The sequence below is a fragment of the Scyliorhinus torazame genome, chromosome 17 (assembly GCF_047496885.1).
Source record: "Scyliorhinus torazame isolate Kashiwa2021f chromosome 17, sScyTor2.1, whole genome shotgun sequence".
Classification (NCBI taxonomy): Eukaryota; Metazoa; Chordata; class Chondrichthyes; order Carcharhiniformes; family Scyliorhinidae; genus Scyliorhinus; species Scyliorhinus torazame.
Genome location: NC_092723.1, coordinates 164,702,570 through 164,726,073, shown reverse-complemented (window position 1 = coordinate 164,726,073; position 23,504 = coordinate 164,702,570). Strand labels below are relative to the sequence as shown.

General features: G+C 45.6%; 1 long non-coding RNA gene across 1 annotated transcript in view; it reads right to left on the bottom strand.

The window, feature by feature from the left end:
- The window catches only part of LOC140394361 (uncharacterized), a 224,502-nt gene that overhangs the window by 54,027 nt on the left and 146,971 nt on the right, over nucleotides 1-23,504 (bottom strand). Inside the window, exon 2 of the long non-coding RNA XR_011935863.1 lies at nucleotides 19,858-20,003. This is a non-coding gene — a long non-coding RNA (uncharacterized lncRNA). The remainder of the gene's footprint in view (nucleotides 1-19,857; nucleotides 20,004-23,504) is intronic.

The following is a 23,504-nucleotide window of genomic DNA, read 5'->3' as shown; positions in this document are numbered from 1 at the left end:
TGCTGGTATGGATGCCGTTCCCAATATCTTCAGTGCCTCTTCAGTATAGATGGTCAAGGTAGCTAAAGTACTGCTGAGATACACAGGTTGCAACTATCCCTGCAGATACTGCCGGTTACTTTTCTTCTTCTCTGGCTCCGCTGCTCCCTCACTTTGAGAACGTCGAGAGGCTGCCGCTTCCCGGCATAACTGGTTTACCTTGCTTTGCACACTTTCTAATTCATAAGCTCTTTGATCAGCGCTCTCAGTGGCTTGAGCCAACTCAACTGCTTTGTCCAAGGATCTCTTGATTTCTGCCAATATTTAATGTTGTTGATCCCACAGACCAACCGGTCACGCAGCATGTCACTGAGAATAGTACCAAATTCACAATGTTCCGACATTTGTCGAAGTCCGGCTACAAAAACGGATACCGTTTCTCCAGGATGTATGGAATATATAGCACTGCATATTAATGGAGGGTCGGGGTTCATAATGGTTCCACACTAGTTGTAAAAGGACTTGGAGGCCACAGCCTCTGGAGATGATAAGCTTTGCACAGAGTTATATGTTTGTGGACCACAAGCTGTAAGCAATATTACTTTCTGTTAGCCTTCTGCCATGATTTCATTGGCAGCGCAAGAGTATGGAAACCTTATGGCCCCAACTTTCAAACTCTGGATCAAATGGATCATTTTTCCTGAATCGTGGCAGAGCGATTTAACTGCTGACGATCTTTTACCTTTTCAGGACTCTGAGGCAACTCTATTTCTATTGAGGTTTAGTGCAGTGGGCTAAACAGCTGGCTTGTAATGCAGAACGATGGTAGCAGCGCAGGTTCAATTCCCCTACTGGCCTGCCTGAACAGGTGCCGGAATGTGGTGACTAGGGGCTTTTCACAGAAACTTCATTGTGACAATAAGTTATTATTTTTATTATATTATTTTTCCCCTTCCAATTTTTAATGAGTTTCTTTCAACTGAATTAATTTATTCTCGTCGCCAATGAGCCATGGAACCATAGAATTTCTCCAGTGCAGAATGTTGCCATTCAGCCCATTGAGTCTGCACCGACCTGCTGAAAGAACATCGTACCTAGGCCCACTCTGGACACTAAGGAGCAATTTAGCAATCCACCTAACCTGCATACCTTTGGACTGTGGGAGGAAGCCAGAGCACCTGGAGGAAACCCACGCAGATACGGGGAGAACATTCAAACTCCACACAGACAGTCATCCAAGGCCAGAATTGTACCCGGGTCCCTGGCACTACGAGGCAGCAGTGCTAACCACTGTAGCCACCGTGCCGCCCTTGCGAGGCAAGCGACGAGGCAGTGCTAAGTCAGAATGGTGATTTATTTAACTAAGAAGAACTTTATGCACAGAACGGCAGAACTCCAGCACAGGCCTTGTTCCCTCGACCAAGTTAACTCTGACCAAAACCCCAACAGCTATGTCTGCGCCCAAACACCTGATAGGCCAATGTTTGCGCTCTCTGTCCCCATCGGCTCCGGGTCTGTCACATGGCCCGTGAAAGAGTGCCCGTTAAAGGGGCCACACTACCACAGACGGGTAGTAAATGCCAGTCTTGCCAGCAATGCCCACATTAGAATGAGTTTTATTTTTAAAAATTGCAAGCTGGCTGTGAACTGGCAAGTTGGCGGTGCCAACAGGTCGGTGACAATTGGGAGACAAATGATTTGGCATTGCACTGTTGTGTCAGTAAGGTATTGTGATCAGGCTTCCGCATCCAGATTGCTACTCAAGGGAACAACAGATACAGCTTGAAGCCAGTGCCAGCATCAACAGTAGCATTGCTCGCATTCGGGAAAAGTGTATTTTGATCCTGGTTCAAAATTGGGAATCTGCAATAAAGAGCTCAGGGTGATAATCGGGTCAGTGCCAGTGGGCACCATGGCAGGGATTACTGACTTAAATTGGGCAAAGTTGGGAATGTCCTATTTCCCATTCAACTATTTTACGGCATGATTTTCTTTGGCCTGTTTTCTTGTTGTTGATCTTCCCTGATGCCACACAGCAACCAGCCCTCTCCTGGCACGGTAACACATTCAGCTCAAGGCATTTTCACATAGAATGGAGTTGGGGTTTAGGTGCTGAATTCATGCCAGGATTAACATTGCCTTGATTCCTCTTGGTGACAACTCATGCCAAATGTGCCTGGCATTGCGTTAGTGCTGGTTTGAGGCTGGATAGTCTCCACTCATTCCAAAAAATACTTACAATCAAGCTCCTGAATTGTCCTTTCATTTCTCAATTGTAGCAAATCCCTTTCGCTCACTGATAACTTTTTGTGGCCTCATTCAGTTGCGTTGAACTGTTATGAAGCGACTGATTTGGCAAATTTTCTTTTTCTATTCCATTATGATGATCTATGTCCAGTGACAAAGTGAATGAGGCATGATCCTGCTGTTCCCAGGCATATTGCCACCTGAATTAAACTTGATGAAAAGAAGGTTTAAGATATAACAATAGGTGGAGGCCACAGGCCTCAGTAAAATCCTGGCTGCTATTTTACCCAACATCACTTTGCTGGCCCATCCCCATATGTTGTGTAATGTAATGTCATGTGACGTTACAATTATCTCCAGTTAAAGAGCACCTTTCATGGCTCCAGAATGTCTCAAAACCCATTCCAGTCAATGAGTGAATTTTGAAGTGTAGCCACTGTTGTAATGTCAGAAATGTTGCAGTGAATCTGTGCACAGCAATCTCCAACAATGCAGCACCCCCTCCAAACTGCATGGGAATATTACTGCAGCCTTGAACAGCTCCAAGGGAGACTTTGAAGTCAGTGGGCCTGATTTTAATCGTGGAACGAATGGGTTTTGCGTGAGTTAAATTCTTACCCAATGAAGGAAGATAAAAGGGTAGCTGTCCTAATTGTTGACTTGTTTCAGCCCTGGCGGATGTCTACTTAAGGTGGGACATATTTTTCGGGGACTGCCCTCAGAAGAGACAATTCCCACCTCCCTTCACGGAGAGCAAAGTACCATTTCAGGAGTTTTCAAAATCAAGGTCAAAGTGTTTGAGGTTTAAAGCAGCCATCTGGAATGTCTAAAAACACAGCCACTGCCGAACCACTTCAATCAGATCCCTGGGTTCTTTCTTGATTCATTCAACCCAAATGTTCTGTCCACATTAAGTGCAGCTACAAACCTAACTGAAACTCAAAACAGTTGCTCTTCTCCTCACTCAGCAATAACCCAAGGGTTACATGATAGCCGCTTGCAGTGTTAGAACCCAAATGCAAAGCAGCAGACCTCTCACAAAGCAACTCTGTGAAACAGAACTCCAGCAATTATTCATCATGATCAACCTGCTGTATTATGGAAGTCCCACTGTTATGATCATCCATAATCCACCAAGCTTACCTGTCAGCGCACTTATTAACAGTCCAGCCAGCTCTGCTGACTCACTCAGTATCCCAAAACAGTAATTTCATTATAACCAGCGAAACAAATATAAATTTGTTCAACACACGCAAGGGGAGCTTCTCTAGATGTGGCATTAAATTACCTCTGATTACACTAGTTATTATGCTAGATCAGAAGAGAAATGCACAAAAGCCAAACCATAATTGATCACTGCACTGTGCCAAAAGAACTTATAGCTGAGGCTTTGTCAGTCACCTGCCTCTACCATTATTTCCTGTCTGCTGTGTTGTGGTGAGAGATTCACTGATTAAAATAATTGTACTAACAACGTATGTATCTGCCCAACCATGTGAACATTTAGAAGATTGCACCTTTGCCATTGACCCAAGTACGGTCGATCACTGGTCACTGTCATTCAGACAATTCAAGCCTCTTCCAAAACTATCTTCTGATGATGGCTCTATCATCAAGAGTCCATTAAGCAGACACGCCTTGAAAAGGATCATTCAAGCAAAATGGAGCCATGCCTTGCAAAGAATGAAGGAAATCGGAGAGGTTGCAGAGACAGGGAGTGGTGGGGCCATGGAGGGATTTGAGCATCAATGTTCTAAAATGGAGGCATTGCTGGACAGGGGAGCCAGTGCAGGTCAGTGAGCACAGGGAGTGATGGGTGAACAGGACTTGGTGCTAGTTAGGACATGGACAACAGAACTTTGGATTGCTTTGCAGAGGGTGGAAGATGGGAGGCTGGCCAGGAGGGGCTCGGAACAATAGGGCAGCACGGTAGCCTTGTGGGTAGCACAATTGCTTCACAGCTCCAGGGTCCCAGGTTCGATTCTGGCTTGGGTCACTGTCTGTGCGGAGTCTGCACATCCTCCCCGTGTTTGCGTGGGTTTCGTCCGGGTGCTCCGGTTTCCTCCCACAGTCCAAAGATGTGCAGGTTAGGTGGATTGGCCATGCTAAATTGCCCTTAGTGTCCAAAATTGCCCTTAGTGTTGGGTGGGGTTACTGGGTTGTGGGGATGGGGTGGCGGTGTTGACCTTGGGTAGGGTGCTCTTTCCAAGAGCTGGTGCAGACTCGATGGGCTGAATGGCCTCCTTCTGCACTGTAAATTCTATGATAATCTATGATAATATTTAATGGCCTCTGATTGCCAGAGAGATTTCTGGTAATTGAGAAGAGCTGATGGGGCACTCATTAAAATGTGGTGCACTTGTTTTAACTTTAAAAAAAACTTTACTTGATGCAGCTTTGAACTGGTTGGTCTCATGCTGAAGCTGGCACACATAATTGTCAGCTTGCCTCACTTGGGAGCACCCTGGTTGAATCCCTACTCCATTACAGGAGCTGGGATTTTGGTGCCGCACTGAGCGAGTGTGAGGCACCGTGGGAAGCTCTGTCCAATGGTTCACACATTAAACCCGGCTGAGGCCTGACTCAGTGATGGATGTTAAAGGTCCGACATTGCTGTTTGAAGAGGAACGGGCAGTTCTCCCTGTGGCCTGCCCAACATCTCTCCCTCAACAATCAAGAAAAATGGATGAACTTTGTGTTGGGTCCACACAAGCCAATTGTTCCATTTCGTCTGCAAGCAATGAGCCCGAGCTTCCAGTCACCCAACTTTTGAAATTCTCCATTGTGTTCCCACTCTGACCTTCCTCGGATTCTTGCAGTGTTCCAATGAAACTCAATGCGAACTCGAGGAACAGCATCTCATCTTATAATTAGGCACTTTACAGTTGTCCAGACCCAACACTGAGTTCAATCATTTCATATTGTAAACTGACCCCCCATTTTGTTTCCTCTTTGTGCTGGTTTTACTTATTTTAGGACCGCAGCTATTCAGGATTTTGCCATCTGCACTCCCTCTAGCCAAACCTTCAGTTTCTTTACTTGTCCCACTCACTTTGACCTTGTACTATTCTCTCTTCATCATATATTTTCTCCTGATTTCCATCCTATCACAAACGTCCCTTATGTTCTTCTTCAAGGACAATAGTTGTTTTGCAGAAAACATTGGTAGAAGTTGTTTATAGGTCACCAAACAGTAGCGGTGATGTAGGGCATGGTAGTAATCAGGAAATTAGAAGTGCATGCAACAAGGGGGCACTCAATCTACAAATGGACTGGTTAAATCTGATGAGTGCTAATGCTGTGGAGAGCAAATTCCTGGAATGCATATGAGATCATTTTCTAGAATAGCAGAAGCAACTAGGAAATGAGCTATTTTAGATCTAGTATTGTGTGATGGGAAAGAGACGCTCAATAATTTTGTTGCAAAGGAGCCTTCAGGGAAGAGTGACCACAATATGATAGAACTTTGCATTGAGTTTGAAAGAGACACAATTCAATCTGAAACTAGCGTCTTAAATCTAAACAAAAGAGACTACAAATGTATAAGGGGCAAGGTTGGCTGTGGTAGATTGGGAAACTAGATTAAAATTAGGCAGTAGCAGGGCAATGCCTAATGTTTGAGGAATTCACACAAGGTTTGCAACAAATGTACATTCCTTTAAGGAACAAAAACTCACCAGGAAATGTGATGCAACCGTGGCTAACAAGAGAATTTAAAGATTGCATTAGATCAAAGGAAGAGGCTTATAAAGTGGTCAAAAAAGTGGTAAGGCCAAGGAATGGGAGCTTTTTAGAATTCAGTAATGGAGGACCAAGAAACTGATGGAAAAAAAAGGTAGAATATGAGAGTAAACTGACATGAAACATAAAAGTCGACTGTAAAAGCTTCTATAAGTAAAAGGGAAAAGATTAGTAAAGACAAATGTGGGTCCATGTAGAGTCGGGAGAGTTTATAATGGTGGAACAAGGAAATGTCAGAGAAACTAAACAAATACTGTGCATCTGTCTTCCTGGAGGAAGAGACAGAAATCGTCCCAAAAATATAAGAGAACCAAAGGGCTATTGAGCATAAGGAACTGAAAGAAATTAGTATTAGTAAAAAGGAGAAATTAATAGGATTGAACATCAGATGAATCCCTTGGGCCTGATCATCTCAGAGTGTTGAAAGAGGTGGCTGTAGAGAGAGTGGACGCATCAGTGATCGCCTTCCAAAATTCTATAGATTTTGGAACAGTTCTTGCAAATTGGAAGGTGACAAATGTAACTACAATATTCGGGAAAGAAGGGAGAACTACAGACCTGTTAGCCTGTTAGCCTCAGTAGTAGGGAAAATGCTAGACTCTTTTTTATCGTTCATTGGATGTGGGCGTTGCTGACTGGGCCAGCATCTATTGCCCATCCTTAGTAGCCCTTCGTTTCAGAGGGTATTTAAGAGTCAGCCACATTGCTGTGGGTCTGGGGTCACATGTAGGCCAGACCAGGTAAGGATGGTGGATTTCCTCCTCTAAACGACATTAGTGAATGAGATAGGTTTTTATGGCAAACATCAATGATTTCATAGTCAGCAGTGCACTATTAATTCCAGATTTTTGTTATTGAACAATAATCAACATTGGTTTCATGGTTATTATTGCATTATTAATTCCAGATTTTTCAAAATGTAATGCAAATGTTATCATCTGCCATGGTGGGATTTGAACCCAGGACTCCAGGGCATTATCCTGGGTCTCTGATTATTGCAAGAGGATTTGAGTACAGGAGTTAAGAGGTCATTCTACAATTATATAGAGCCTTGGTGAGCCTGCGGATACCTGGAGTATTGTGAGCAGATTTGGTCTTCTTACCTAAGGAAGGATATACTTTCCACAGAGGGAGTAGAGTCAAGATTCACCACCCGGATTCTGTTAAGTAATGGGTTAAGAGACATTGCAATTAGTTGTCTCATTTATGTTAAGTATCCATTAATTGACACTAATATGTAAAGAGGCTTCAGGTGGCCTCTGTCACGTGAGTTTTGTGCAAAGGCTGTTGGAATGAAATAAATGTGTGTTTGTGAAAAAGGAACAGAACTTTGGACTCTTCATATCACAGCAACTAAAATGTCTACCAATTGGTAGCAGAGGATGGTTGCTGTATAAATGTGAAGGGTTGAAAGATACAACTTTTCAAGGTCAAACCAAGGAGTGAGTGAAAAAAGAAAAAGAAAAAGGGATATATGGCTGAACCGAGGATAAAGATGGCTGGATATGACTATCCTCCCTTATTTTCTGAAAGGGAATCGTACGACCAATGGAGAAGAGCAGTAATTATGTGGACTAAGGTAACTGCTTTGGGAAAGAGAAAACAAGGTATGGCATTGGCTCTTTCTCTACCATATGGCAGTAAAATCCGAAACAAAGTGATTTCTGAGCTGGAATTGGAAGAGTTAGACTCCGAAGAAGGTCTGGAGACTTTATTACATTATATGGATAAGATTTATAAAAAAGATGACTTGTTAAGTGTGTATGAAACATGGTTGGATTTTGATAAGTTCCGGAAAATGGAGGATATCTCCATGGAAGACTATATAATGGAATTTGGCAGACTATAGAAAAGGCTGCAGAAACACAACCTGGAATTTCCACAGTCTGTTTTGGCCTTTAAATTACTTGACTGTGCTAGATTGAGCAACATGGATAGGCTCCTGGTTTTGACAGGAGTTCAGTTTACTGATAAGGATACCTTATTCGAACAGATGACAAAAGCTTTACAAACGTTTCTGGGGAAACATTCGATTCCGATGGCTCTGATGACCCAAATAGGTTAGCCTGCAATAAGGCAGAATATGGAAGATACACTACTAACAGGATAGCGAAATCGTATGGCTACGAACAGGGCTCAAGAAACGAAATGAAAAATGAAAACCGCTTATTGTCACAAGTAGGCTTCAAATGAAGTTACTGTGAAAAGCCCCTTGTCGCCACATTCCGGCGCCTGTTCGGGGAGGCTGATATGGAAATTGAACCATGCTGCTGGCCTGCCTTGGTCTGCTTTAAAAAACAGCAATTTAGCCCAGACCGAGACAAGGAAATTATGAAGACAGAAACCCAGTTAGAACCTACAATAGGAAAATGAACCCCAGAAATGCATGGGGCATGATAAATCGTTGTTTGCAATGTGACTCTCAATACCATTATACTTTCAACTGTCCAACTTGTTACGATAGAGTGTTTGAAGTGACACATGACACGGAAGAGTCAGAAGAGGAAAAAGATAGTGACCAGAAAGAAGACATTGTCCTATTGACAAGCAGTTTTACGCCGGTAATGAGGGTGTTGGTTGCAGAATCCTTCAACTGTGCTGTATTGGACAGTGGCTGCACATCTACTGTGTGTGGAATTGACTGGTTAAAATGTTACCTGGACTCTTTGAATGCTGAAAATCATAACAAGGTTAAGGAATTTGAAAGTTCCCCAAGTTTCAGGTTTGGGGATGATAATACTCTGAAGTGGCTGAAAAGAGTGGTGATCCCTTGCAATATTGCCAGAGTGAATCATTTCATTAGCACGAATGTTGTATCAAGTGAGATACCTTTGCTTCTGAGCAGACCGTCGATGAAGAAAGCACACATGAAACTGGATATGGAACAGGATAAGGCAACAGTTTTTGGAAAGACGGTGGACTTACAATTTACACAGTCGTGACACTATTGTATTCCATTACTGACAAATAATATTTCAAGTAGAGTGGTTAAGGATGTGTTAATGGCAGTTGAAAATGGGACTTTAGCTGATAAAAAGCTTGTGGTAATAAAACTGCATAGGCAATTTGCACATCCGTCTCCTCAGAGGCTGAAAACTTTATTAAAGGATGCAGGGGTAAGGGTTGACAACTATACTAAACTGATAGAACAGGTTAGTGACTGCTGTGAAGTTTGTAGGAAGTACAGAATGACACCAGCACGACCTATAGTAACCCTACCTTTGGCCAGGGATTTTAACAACATTGTGGCCATGGACCTTAAGATCTGGGATAAAGCAAATAATATATTTATTTAGCATTTTGTAGATTTAGCAACCAAATTTAGTCAATCAACGATTGTACGAAGTAAAGAAAAGAGAGTAATTCTGGATCAAATCGTGGAAAAATGGATAGGGACAGGAATGGGTACACCGACAAAATTCCTTACGGACAATGGGGGAGAATTTGCTAATGATGAGTTTAGGGATGTGTGAATATCAGAGTTATGAATATGGCTGCAGAAAGCCCATTTAGTAATGGTGTCTGTGAAAGAAATCATGCTGTCATTGATGACATGCTTCGGAAAATTTTGGCAGATTGACCAAATTGCAGGCTAAATTCAGCTTTAGCATGGGCAGTACATGCAAAGAATTCATTGCAGATGGTTGGGGGCTATAGTCCTTATCAATTAGTGTTTGGTAGAAATCCTAAAATTCCGTCCATTTTGGATGACCAGCCTCCAGCTTGGGAGGGGACTACAATTAGCTCTGGTTTTGCTGAACATTTAAATGCATTACATAGCAGTAGAAAAGCTTTTTTGGAAGCAGAAGTCTCTGAAACAATTCGCAGAGCTTTAAGACATAACGTACGGCCATCAGATGCAGTTTTTCAGCAAGGAGGCATGGTATACTATAAGAGAGACAATTCTAATGAATGGAAAGGCCCAGGGAAGATCAGAGGCATAGATGGCAAAACAATTATTTTGCAACATGGTAATCAAACTGTTAGGGTCCATTCATCAAGGATAATGGGTACAGGTTACAAATTTTCAAATTTAGACAGAGCAGACAGACATGATGAGGACCCAGAGTCATCTGGTACGCATGTGTTACAGAACTATGAGGACCAATTAACTGATATAGACAGGGTTTCTGTGGAGGAACACAACACTTCTGATGAATTAGAACAGGCCATTTTTCCGAAAGGGCAACTGCCAAAAGTTGGTACAAAAGTGACATACTTGCCTGAAGGGTCTAGTCAATGGAAGGATGCAACTGTTATTAGTAGAGCAGGGAAGGCCACTGGAAAGTATAAATATTTTTAGCTATGAGGAGCAGTTGAATAAACTCGGTTTGTTCTCACTGGAACGACGGAGGTTGAGGGGCGACCTGATAGAGGTCTACAAAATTATGAGGGGCATAGACAGAGTGGATAGTCAGAGGCTTTTCCCCAGGGTAGAGGGGTCAATTACTAGGGGGCATAGGTTTAAGGTGAGAGGGGCAAGGTTTAGAGTAGATGTACGAGGCAAGTTTTTTACACAGAGGGTAGTGGGTGCCTGGAACTCGCTACCGGAGGAGGTGGTGGAAGCAGGGATGATAGTGACATTTAAGGGCCATCTTGACAAATACATGAATAGGATGGGAATAGAGGGATACGGACCCAGGAAGTGTAGAAGATTGTAGTTTAGTTGGGCAACATGATCGGCACGGGCTTGGAGGGCTGAAGGGCCTGTTCCTGTGCTGTACATCTCTTTGTACTTTGTTCTTTGTATTAGTTGAATGTACAGCGTTCAGGGGAAGGAGTCAAGACAATGGATTGTGAAAACAATGTTCAAAAATGGAGGGCACAGAAACGCAGTGCCAGTTCAGATAGTACATCGGATAGTGAACAGGTCTGCAGGAAAAGGTCGAGAACTATTGAAAGGACATCCCACAGCAGAAGGGAATGATCAAGCAGTAGCAGTATAGAACGAGATACCAGGCGGGAGAGGGGACGTAGTTTATCAAGATCTCGGAACATGAGTAAGACTACGAATACTAATAGGAGTAGAAGCCCACATGCACGTGTAATTTTGGTGGCTTCAAATAAGTTAGATGAAAAAGTTATCAAAGAAGCTAAACAGCAAGAATTGCATAGTTGGAGTGAATTTGGGGTATACACAGAAGTACCGGATAGGGGACAAAGAGCTCTATCCCACAGATGGATTTGCACGGAAAAGGTTCTTCCGGATGGAACTTATAAGGCAAAGGCCAGGCTTGTGGCAAGGGGATTTGGAGAAAGCTTAGAAGATCAGGATTTAAGGGTAAATTCACCTACAGCAGGAAAGGTTATTTTAAAGATCTTCTTGGCTCTATTAGCCACAAAGGTATGGGAATGCAAATCTATAGATATAAAAGCTGCCTTTTTGCAGGGGCATCAGCTCCAGAGAGACATTTTTCTCCATCCTCCTAAAGAAGCAGCTAACACAGAAGGGGTACTCTGGAAGTTGAACAAATGTGTATGTGGATTAAATGATGCATCTAGAGTCTGGTATTTTTCAGTAAGGTCAGTTTTGTTAAAGTTAGGCTGTTGCCAGTTGAAAGCCGATCCTGCAATGTTTTACTGGCACTATAAAGGAAATCTTTCTGGCATTTGTATGATGCATGTCGATGATTTTTTGTGGGGTGGGATTCGTGATTTTGAAGCTATTGCAATCTCTGGTTTGCGGAAAGAATTCAGGGTTGGAAGTCGGGCTTCCGGTGCATTTAAATATATTGGACTGGAAATTGGACAGACTAAGTTAGGGGCAACTTTACGTCAGCAATCTTATTTGGAAAGCATCAGCCCAATAGCGATTAGTCATGGCCGAGTTTCACAAAAAGACGCAATGGTTTCAAAGATAGAAAAAGAGCAACTGCAAAGTTTAATTGGGCAACTGAACTGGTTAGGTAGACAGACTAGACCGGACGTGAGCTTTGATGTCTTCGAGTTGAGTACAAAAATGAATGATCCCAAAGTGGAAGACATAATCAGAGCAAATAAAGGGTCGGCCAAACTAAAAATGCAGGAGTGTGTTTTGAAGTTCCTGGTTTTAGGTGACCGTAGCACTTGAAACTCATAGTTTATAGTGATGTGTCCTACGCAAATTTATGTGATGGGGTTTCAAGCGCAGGAGGTTTTAAAATTTTCTTTTTGGGGAATAATGGTAAATGTTGCCCGCTTGTGTGGGAAACAAATAAAAATAAGGATAGTGGTAAAAAGCACTTTGGCTGCTGAGACGTTAAGCCTTGTAGAGGTGGTGGATATGGCCTTTTATATAAGTATGATATTGACAGAAATTTTGGGATTAGGGGATTTGGGTAATATACCTATTGACTGTCACATTGACAATAAATCCCTGTGGGAAAATGTGCACTCTACAAAAAGTGTCAATGAAAAGAGGTTACGGATAGACATCGCAAGTTTGAAGCAGATGTTGGACAGAGGGGAAATAACAAAAATTAAATGGGTCGACAGAAGCTATCAACTGTCCGACTGTTTTATGAAAAGAGGGGCGAGTTCACAGAAACTTTTGGATATTGTTAATGAAGGGCGCTTGTTTCTGTGACTGTTTTTTTTTCTTTCTCGTCCAAACAAAAAAAAAGGGGGGGAAATCATGTGTGTTTTTTAGTTTCTTGAAATTTTGTTTTCACCTAATTATTTTTTTCTCCAAGGAAGTGGAGACTGTTAAGTAATGGGTTAAGAGACATTGCAATTAGTTGTCAAATTTATGTTAAATATCCATTAATTGACACTGATGTGTAAAGGGGCTTCAGGTGGCCTCTGTCAGGTGATGTTTAGTTAGAGTTTTGTGCAAAGGCTGTTGGAATGAAATAAATGTGTGTTTGTGAAAAAGGGTCAGAACTTTAGATTCTTCATATCACAGCAACTAAAACGTCTAACAGATTCCTGGGCTGTTGGGATTACCAGATGAGGAGAGATTGAGGAGGCCGGGGCTGTATTCTCTTCATTTCAGAAGGGTGAGAGGGGATCTCATTCAAACAGGCAGAATTCTGACAAGGCTCGACAGTGTAGATGCAGGAAGGATGTTTCGTCCTGGCCTCTGGGGGGGGGGGGGTTGGGGTCTAGGACCACGGGACACAGTCTTAGCGTAAGAGGTAAACTATTTCGGATTGTGATGAGGTGGAATTTATTTACTCAGAGGATAGTGAACCTTTGGAATTTTCTACCTTTTGAGGCCTTTGGAGGTTCAGTCATTGAGTATCTTCAAGATTGAGATCCAGATAATTTTAGTTATCAAACGCATCAAGAGATATGGGGATTAAGAAGTAAAATGATGTTGATGTAGTAGGTCAGCCATGGCCCAGTTAAATGATATACAGGGCCGAGGGGCCGAATGGCATTTCCTATGTTCCTATGCGTCGAATGTACCCATTTACTCTGCCTCTCTACTGGCTTAAAACCTGCTTCATTTCTAACTTTTCCCAGTTCTGATGGAAGGTTAACCACCTGAAATAGTAACCCTGTCTCTCTCTCTCTCTCGCTCTCCAATGATGTTGCCTGAGTATTTCCAGCATTTACCCTTTCTCATTTCAGATTTCCAGTATCTGCAGCGGGTGAACTGATTATTTACCTCCCTGCTGCCTGTGGGTGTTAGCTGCGTCAGGAATGTCGGCCGTGGCCATTCGCACAGCCACGGCTTTCAAAATGGCTTCTTCCACACAGAGTGTTTTGGTGAATCCTGTGCGGTTACGAGAAGGAGCTGTGTAAATGCCAGCTCCTTCTTCGTCAGCCAATGTAAGGTCACCTCTTCTATATGATCTTGCCAATGAGTGTCCTGATCGGCATTTTCTTCGTTCATTCTAGTCTTTTGGCATTGAGTTGGCAAGGGGACAATAGCCACAGGTACCCAAGAGGACAAACAGCATCGCACGCACAAAGTAAGCAGAGGAAACGGAGGGATATCCATCAGAAGATTGCAGATATTAATAATATTTCTCAGAGCATGCTACCCTTTAAACCATGCGCGCCGTCAATCAGGTCACGTGATAACGCCCATCACAAACAATATTTATAAGACTAATTCCATTCCTTTTTTGGGTCACAGCTGTTTCCCATTCATCGATCTCCAGAAGAAAATCTTGTCTGAAACTATAAACGTTGCCAAGGCAACCACCACAACAATGGCAAAACCAATGATTTTATCCCCTGCTTTACAAAGATGCCCTCTCTACAATGTCACAACACCATAATCTGGCATAAAACCTTAAAATGTTTCTCTATTTATGTTCATTCCCATCTATATATATCTGTATATTTTTTTATTTGTTTGAGGATGGGGTCATCGCTGGCGAGGTCAGAGTTTATATTGCCCATCCCTAATTGCCCTTGAGAAAGTGATGGTCAGCTGTCTTCTTGGGCTGGGTACTCCGTTGGCGGGGATTCTCTGTTTTGGCGGCAGCGCACTCACGCCCGCGGATTTCCCGACAGCGTGGGGGTGCCCACAATGATAGGGTCGCGCCACACCAGAAAACGGGGGCAGCGGAACGGAGAATCCCGCCGCATGTTTTTTAAAATTCATTTGCGGGACGCTGGTTAGGCCAGCATTTATTGCCCAGCCCTTGGTGGTGAGTGGCCTTCTTGAAACACGGCAGTCCCTGAGGTGTAGGTACACCCACAGTGCTGTTAGGGAGGGAGTTCCAGGATTTTCACCCAGCGACGGTGAAAGAATAGCGATATATTGGCAAGTTAGGGTGGTGAGTGAATTGGAGGGGAACGTCCAGGTGGTGGGTATCTGCTGCACTTGTCCTTCTGGATGGGTCAGAGGTGCTGCCTAAGGAACCTTGGCGAGTTCCTGCAGTGCATTCTGTCGAAGTGTAGATGGTACACATGGTTTTCATTGTTCGACAGTGATGAAGGGATTGAATGTTTGCGAAAGGGTTCGCAATCAAGTGGGCTGCTTTATCCTGGATGGCATCCAGCTTGTTGTTGGAGCTGCACCCATCCAGGCAAGTAGAGAGTATTCTGTGGTGGAGCTCCACTCATCCAGGCAAGTGGAGAGTATTCCAGCACACTCCTGACCTGTGCCTTTTGGATGGTGGGCAGGATTTGGGGTCAGGAGGTGAGTTACTCTCCACAAAATTCCCAGCCTCTGACCTATTCTCATAGCAACATCTTTATATGGTTGGCCCAGTTCAGTTTCTGGTCAATGATAACCCCAAACTCTTGGCAGGTATTATACTTGGTTGAGTCCACCCATTATGTATTTACATCCAGCTGGTATATGTCTCACATGAGGTTGAATCAGGCTACTCACACCATTGATGTCCTATATTTGACTCTGAGCTGCTCTGATATCATATCCTCTCCATCACCGAGACCGTCAATTTCCATATCCTCAACGTTCCCTGTCTCCATCTGCTGAAGCCCTCATCCATAATTGTTACCTCCATATTCAACTATTCCATTTATCAATGGTGAAAAGCAAAGTTATATCTTATATTGTATCTTAGAACCATTTCACCCAGTGTGCAGGACAGAGCTTCCTAATTACTCCCAACTCCCTGCTCCTTCCTCGTACCTCTGCTATGTTTCCTTTTTAAGCTTATATCCAGTTCCGTTTACAAAGTTATTACTGAATCTGCTTGCACCCACCTTCCAGATCGTAAGAGCTTGCTATGTAAAAACCGTTCTCACCTTCCTTCTGCTCTTTTTACCATTTTATTTTCCAAAAATATTCTTTATTCATACAGGTTATAGAAGTACATTCACATTCAAACTCAGTGCAAATCAGTTTCTTGTAATACTGGATGTTACTCACTACACTTCATATTTACTAGATTCATTCCATGTCAAACATCCAGCCCGAGGAGCTTACTGCAGCTTCCAGCCCCTTCCTGCACAGTGGCTGTAGGACGCTGGACCTTTCCTCATTGTACCTTTGTGGAACTGTCCCAAGCTTTAGTGCAGCCCCTGGCATGCCTACCTGGACCTTGGGACAAGCCAGTCTGAAATACTTGGTCGGGGACAACTCTTTGCACTGGGAGAACAACAGGTTTCGGGCAGACCAAAGAGCGTTTTTCACTAAGTTGACGGTCCTCCACTTGCAGCTGATGTTTGCCTCGGTGTGCGTCCCTGGGAACAGCTCGTAGAGCACAGAATCCTGCGTCACGGAGCCCCTCGGGATGAACCTCGACAAAAACCACTGCATCTCTCTCCAGACCTGCTTTGGAAAGGCACATTCCCGAAGAGGTGCGCACTGCAGCCACTTGGAGAACAACAAGGCAGAGGGGGTGGGACTCTGAGCATGTTGGAAGGATCCGATTGGGAGGGTCTTTCTCACCACCAGCCAAGCTGCGCCTTGGTGCTTGGTGAAAGTTATGGCACTGCGGTTTTGACAGAGGGCCCATGGAAACAGCTGACATGATCCACCAGCTTCTTTTTTGCTGCAGGGCCTCGAGGACAATATTCTGAGTGTGGACCACTGCTTGTTGGGCTTTTGTTTTACCCTGGCTCCAAGATCCTTTCAGTTTTTAGTGCTCGCCCCAGCCCCTCTAAACCATATCCCCAGCACTTTCGGCAAGCCTGATGAAAGGGCAAAGAATTCATTGGCCCAATTCCAAAAGAAGATGGTCTCATTCCAGCTGCCAGATACTTTGGGGACCAAGGCCAGTTTGAATTGGTTGCAGATGCACTACCCGTGAGCAGAAGATGGTAATGTTCATGCACAGGAAGGCTTTGGCTGGGATTGTCAGTGACTCCGCTGCCTGGGATTGTCACCCCTCTTGTCCCTGGTGGACCTGGCAAGGCCGGGGTGGAGATGGCAGCCCTGCCTGACTCCAGATTTGATCAGAAAGCTTTCTGATTCCCACCCATTGATTGAACCGATGCGACGGATGTTTGTGTGGAGCAGCCTTTTTGGCAATTACCTTAAATCTGTGTGTTACCTGGTTCCTGGCCTGTCTGCCGGTTGAAGCAATTTCTCTCCATCTCCATTTACTCGATTAGGGCCCCTCATTGAGTGAGATGTTCTGTTCATATCAGTGGCTGGCTTACTGGCGGGCGGGTGGGGAAAATATCACAGGAACGCAAGTCAAGTTTATGTCAGCGTGATAACAGGCTGTGATCATCCATGCCAGACTTCACGGCATTTCCCATTGTGCCATGTCAGAAGCGGCATTTCAATATCACGAATGTCAGTTATGAAGGCAGCTCGCTGGAGTCACCCCTCCCCCACCCCGGATCAATGGACCACATTGGGGTCTAATCAGATTGAAGGCATTCCCCATCGGATAGTAGGGACATGCACCTGTTAAAATGTACTTCACTCATGGCCTCGAGGTATTTTGTCCACCTTACATCCCACGTCGCTCGTGGCTCCTCCAACGTTGCGGCAGGCTGCGCAGGCCACAGTGCAACAATTTCAGGGTGCTTTCAGTGCCAGGATTCAAAGAACTAAACCAACAGCAAGTGGTTGAAATGAGCTGGAGGGCAAAGGCTTGGCTGGAGATGGGGGAAAGCAGGACAGAGGCAAGGGAAGGGCTGGAGAGCAAAGGCCTCACTTGGGGTAGGAATTGTGCGGAAGGTGCACTCAGGCACATGATTGAGTGGAATAGAGTGGGAATGTCCTCGGGGCTAGAATGGGAAGTGATTCTGGGGAAGAAAGGGTTAAAGAAACATCTCAGTTTCGATTGCTGAGCTTGTAAAAACTGTCCGTGCCGCAGTGCAGGGAGGGGAGCGCATGTCAGTCCATTGTCAGTAGTGCCCAGAATGGGCCTGATCACCACCTCAAGCACCTCGGTTCAAAGGCTATCGGGCATAATACTGGGCAGCAGATGGCACAGTCACTGTCTGGGGAGGCATCTACAGCCGATAGATCAGGAATAGGTAGGGTAGGTGGCGGCACTCCATAGTCTCTAATTGTCACTGTGCAATAGGCTGCAAGATTGGGAGTGGTAATGTCCCCATGGGGCATAGGCACATCAGCCTCAACCTATTTGGGGGTAAGACAGGGATATCACCAAATCGACAATGGGATTAAAATTGAGAGTTGTTGGAGGGAGGGAAACCTGAACATCACTAACGGTAAACGCTGCAACTTTGAGCACCAGGACAAAAATGTGTCAGCGAGGGTGAGAGCTCAGGAACATTGCATGGACTAATATTGGGCAGCTGTGCAGATTCTCATTCAGTGAGTCACAGTGCAGAAGGCAAACATGAGTGTGCAGGAGCTCAGAGCATCGGCTAATAGATTGAACATCCTCACAACTGAGGGAGAGTTCATGGAGGTCAAGGAATGTTGACCCATTTCCACGTGCATCTACATCTCTGATTCGACACTACACCTTCATCAGGGGGTTGGATAGGGTGGACAGTGAGAGCCTTCTCCCGCGGATGGATATGGCTGGCACGAGGGGACATAACTTTAAACTGAGGGGTAATAGATATAGGACAGAGGTCAGAGGTAGGTTCTTTACGCAAAGAGTAGTGAGGCCGTGGAATGCCCTACCTGCTACAGTAGTGAACTCGCCAACATTGAGGGCATTTAAAAGTTTATTGGATAAACATATGGATGATAATGGCATAGTGTAGGTTAGATGGCTTTTGTTTCGGTGCAACATCGTGGGCCGAAGGGCCTGTACTGCGCTGTATTGTTCTATGTTCTATGTTCTATGTTCATCTTTCTACAATGCTGACAAATTGCTGCCGTTTTACTGAGCCTGGCATGAACACCACTTTAATCTGCAAAACATGTTAACAAAACACCTTACACAAGCACAATTTACATTGATGGCTACACTTCACTGATATCGAGCTAAGAACCAATGCTGATGTTATGAGATAGATGCACAGAACATTGACCAGAACCATATGATGCGACCACGGAGGGAGGGAACATGGTGTGAGACCTGATTGGGCGGAGCCACCCAGCTCAGCATAGAGAGGAGGGAAACACAAGAGGAAATGTGGAATGGGTGCATTTCTATTCACACTGTTGGAAATTATCTTTATCTGGTGAACACCCGTACCACCATTGGTCGCACGGTAGCACAGTGGTTAGCACTGCTGCTTCACAGTGCCAGGGACCCAGGTTCAATTCCCGAATTGGGGCACTGTCTGTGTGGAGTCCGCAGGTTCTCCCCGTGTCTGCGTGGGATTCCTCCGGGTGCTCCGGTTTCCTCCTGCAAGTCCCGAAAGATTGTTAGGTGAATTGCACATTCTGAATTCTCCCTCTGTGTACCCGAGCAGGCGCCGTATTGTGATGCCAAGCCTGCCGAGGTGTGTGTATCTGCGCTGGTGGAGGGGGTGGGTGAGCGCTGTGATCAGCCTTCCAGAAACATGCCATCTGGATCCTCATCCGAGGCGTCCTGGAGATGAGGGGCTGGTTCCTCATGTCCCTGGGGCATTTGGCTGTGGTGCCTGTTAAAGAAAGCAGAGATAATGTGTGCATGGCAGCAGACCCCAAATGTACCCACAGTGTCGCAGTCTGAAGGAGCAGCTGGTGAAGGGTCCTCACTTGGGTCTGCGCTGCCCACCTCACCGTCCCCGCAGGCACGGCCCCAGTCCTCTCCAGCCAGGTGAACAGCGCGCTCCTCACATGGTCAGGCACCCCACCACCCATCTGGACCTCTCCGTCTTATTGTGGCCATGCTTGTCCTGCTGGAAGACAGATGATGAGAGTGTGAATAGGCCACAAGCCAAGGCAGATGATAAAGTAGCTGGCATGGATGGGTGCTGAGTGGAACCCTGCATGGAATCAGTACATCAGTTTCACGGGATATGAGCCCAGATGGAGATCAAGGTGTGTGTGAGAGATTTTGCGGTGATGTCCCTTCAACTAGCAGTGTGTGAGATCCCTGTGGAGACTCATCCGGAGACTCTCTGATGGGCTTGTGAGGACATGGGTTGAGAGTGATGAGATGATTGACTTACCCTGGTGGAACGGATGAGATGATTCATCGTCTTGCTACACTGGATAGCTGATCTCTTATGGGCCGAGTGGCACTCACTTAAGCTGCAGTTGAGAAGTTTTTGGACCTCCTTCTGCCATCACACGGGTAGGGTGCCTGCCGGTGACCCTTAACAGCATCAAGAAACAAAGGGTCAATGGATGTTTTTGAAAATGGTAGGCTGTTCCCAGTGGTGTCCCACAGGGTCCAGCGTGGGGTCCCTTGCTGTTTATATACACGATTCAGAATTAAATATGGGTGGTACGATTGAGATGGCACAGAAATTGGCCATTGTCTTGATAGTGAAGAGGATAGCTGTCGACTCCAGAATGATAGCAATGGCCTTGTTGAGTGGGCAGAGAATTAGCAAATGGAATTCCGTCTGGAAAAGTGTGAAGTGAGACATTTGTGGAGGGCAGACAAAGTTAAGGAATACGCAATAAATGGGAAGATATTGGGAGGGGTTGAGGAAGTGTGAGGCCTTGGAGTGCATGTCCACACGTCCTTGAAGGTGGCGGGGCAGTGGACAAGGTGGTCAAGAAAGCCTATGGAATGGTTTCGTTTACTGGGTGAGGTATTGAATACAAAAGCAGGGATGTAGTGACGGAGCTGTATAAAACGCTGGTTAGAAAACAGCTGGAGGTTTGTGTACATTTCTGGTCACCACATTACAGGAAGGACAGAATTGCTCTGGAGAGAGTGCAGAGGAGATTTACAAGAATGTTGCCAGGGCTTGAAAATTGCAGCTATGAGGGGATTGGATAGGCTCGGGGTGTTTTCCTTCGAACAGAGGAGGCTAATGGGTGACCTAATTGAAGTGCACAAAATTAAGAGCGGCCTAGACGGGAGACAGGAAAGACTGGTTTCCACTAGCTGATGGGTCAATTACCAGGGGGCACAGATTTAAAGTGATTGGCAGAAGGACCAGAGGGGACATGAGGAAAACCTTTTCACCCAGACGGTGGTGGGTGCCTGGAATTTCACTGCCTAGGTTGGTGGTTGTGACTGAAACGTTCAACTCATTTAAAAGATATCTGGCACTGCATCTGAAGTGCTGGAACCTGCACGGCTAGGGAGCAGGTGCTGGGAAGTGGGATTAAAATGAGTGGCTAGTTTCTTCTTTATCTTTGTTTTGCCTTTACAGACATGAGGGGCTGTATGACCTCTTTCTGCACCATAACTTTGCTTTGGTTCTCAGGTCTGAAGAGGGTGACCCAGCAATGCATGACTGATCTTGGAGGCTGCAGTCTTCATCCCTTTGGGGCCACCTCTCTGTTACAGCAGTCTTGGGCTGCAGCCATTGAGAGGTCTGTGCACTGGCACGGTTTAAATGTGGCGTTCGCTGCGATAGGTCATGGCGGGATGGGCGAATTCAGGCTGCCCATCGGTGATGCGATGTGCTTCTTGTCAATGCATACTTCATCAGGTGAGCAGCGTACAATCAGGTGTGTAAACCCATCATTGCAACCTGCAGGAAAAACACTGCTTTTCCCATCCACCTCTGCACCTAGTCCATGGAGGGTAAAATCCCTCCCATAACAATATGCACTCTCTGATAATATCAATATGTCTGGCTTAGAGAGGAAGAAAAAGGAACAAAGCAATTCTACACGAACCCTTCAGTGCAATTAATTCAGTCTGAAGCCATTCCAATTTTATTTTTAAATCAGTGGAAAGCTCATTATTACCGAGGCGAAGTTTCATGAAGGACGCAATAGCAAGCACCCCAAGGTGGCTCTCGATAGGAAGTAGTGTATCCTTCCCACTCCTGGCAACGGGAAACCTGAAGTTATTTTAAATTCTTGGAGGCCATTTGTTTAATCTATTTGATAATAACAAATAGCTGGTTGAGCTATTTGTACCAGTTCCCCTTCACTTACTTTGTGATTAAAATCTCGACTTTCTGAAACTGATACTGCTGTAAGTTGCTTTTTGAAAAAAAAAGTATTGGAGGAGGTTTCCCCATTAAAATTGAGGGGTGTCTGCGCTGGGACATTCCGCCACCTTCTACGCCCAACCAGTTTTGAGCATGGCTGAAATCCAAGGCTCCAGCAATGCATCTTATCTCTAACCTTTGAAGATCATCCGCCACTGTACTGTACCATTACAGCGTTTACATTGCCCCACAGAAGCTGTGCCAGTGGTCTTTCTGTGCCAACTTAGTGCCCCGTTATCGGAAGCTGGGCTGTGAAATCATACCCATTGGAGCTGGGGTGAAATTTCCCAAACTCTTTCCGCTGTTGACAGTTGTAGCTTTCAGTCAGTAGAACCTTTCATCTTATCAGTCCTGGATGAAAGACATCTCCCGTCAACTACATGCTGTTAAGATAAAACATGTAGATTTCTTGTTATACTGTGATGCCACACACATTGGGCGCGATTCTCTGCTCCCGCGCCGTTTCAGGGAATCGCCTGGGTCAGCAAATTTTCCCGCGACGCCGGTCCGACGCCCTCCCGCGATTCATGGAAGCGGCCAGATTGGCACAATCGCGTTTTGCGCGGCGTGGTCCAGTGAATCGTCCCAGACAGCCAAAATGGCCATTCACCGGTACCCCCGCAATTCTCAGTGCCGGGTGGGCTGAGCGGCCTGCCCAAACCGGCGGGTTCCCCCCGGCGCCGTCCACACCTGGCCGCTGCCGGTGGGAACAGCGCGGGAACACTGGGGGGGGGGGGGGGGGCGGCCTGTGGGAGGGGGGATCCTGCTCCGGGGGGGGGGGCCTCAAATGGGGTCTGACCAAATGGGGAGGACCTCCTTTCTTCCGCAGCCCCGTAAGATCCGTCGGACATCTTCTTGCGGGGCGGACTCGGGGAGGACGGCAACCACGCATGCGCGGGTTGGCGCCGGCCAACCCACACATGCGCAGGTAACGCCAGTTATGCGGCGCTGGCCGCGTCATGTATGCGGCGCCGCTTTTACGCGGCGCCAAGGCGTGGCGCACGTAAATGACGCGGCGTCGCTCCTAGCCCATTTCCGGGCCCTGAATTGGTCGGGATAGGGGGCGTTCACAACTCTGCCTCCATTTCAGAGAATCGCGCCCACATATCTTCATTAACAATAGTCTCCTCATTCAGTATATTTAAGGAGCATGGTGATAATGTTATTGGACAAGTAACTCAGAGGCCTGGACTAATGCTTCATAGAATCCCTGCAGTGCAGAAGGAGGCCATTCGGCCGAATGAGTCTGCACTGACCCTCTGAAAGAGCACTCCACCCAAGCTCACTCCCTCAATAACCCCTTAACATAACCTACACATTTTGGACATTAAGGAGCAACTTTGCATGACCAATCCACCTACCCTGCGTATCTTTGGACTGTTTTTGTTGGTCATGTTGAATTGGGGTTAGGGTTAGTGCTATATAAAATCTCAACATGTCAATTAATAACTCTGGAATTAAAAAGCCATTTCATTAATAATATTCATGAGACTACTGATGGCCGTATTGTCCTTCAGTGGAGGAAATCGGTCATCCATATCCAGCCTGGCCTACATGTGTCTCCAGACTCTCTGCAATGGCTGAGCAAGCCATTCAGCAACAGAAAAGACAATTAACCTGGAGCAGTTCAAGAAGGCGCTCACTCACTACCTTCTCAAGGACGTTCAGAAATGAACAATAAATGTTGGCCTCAC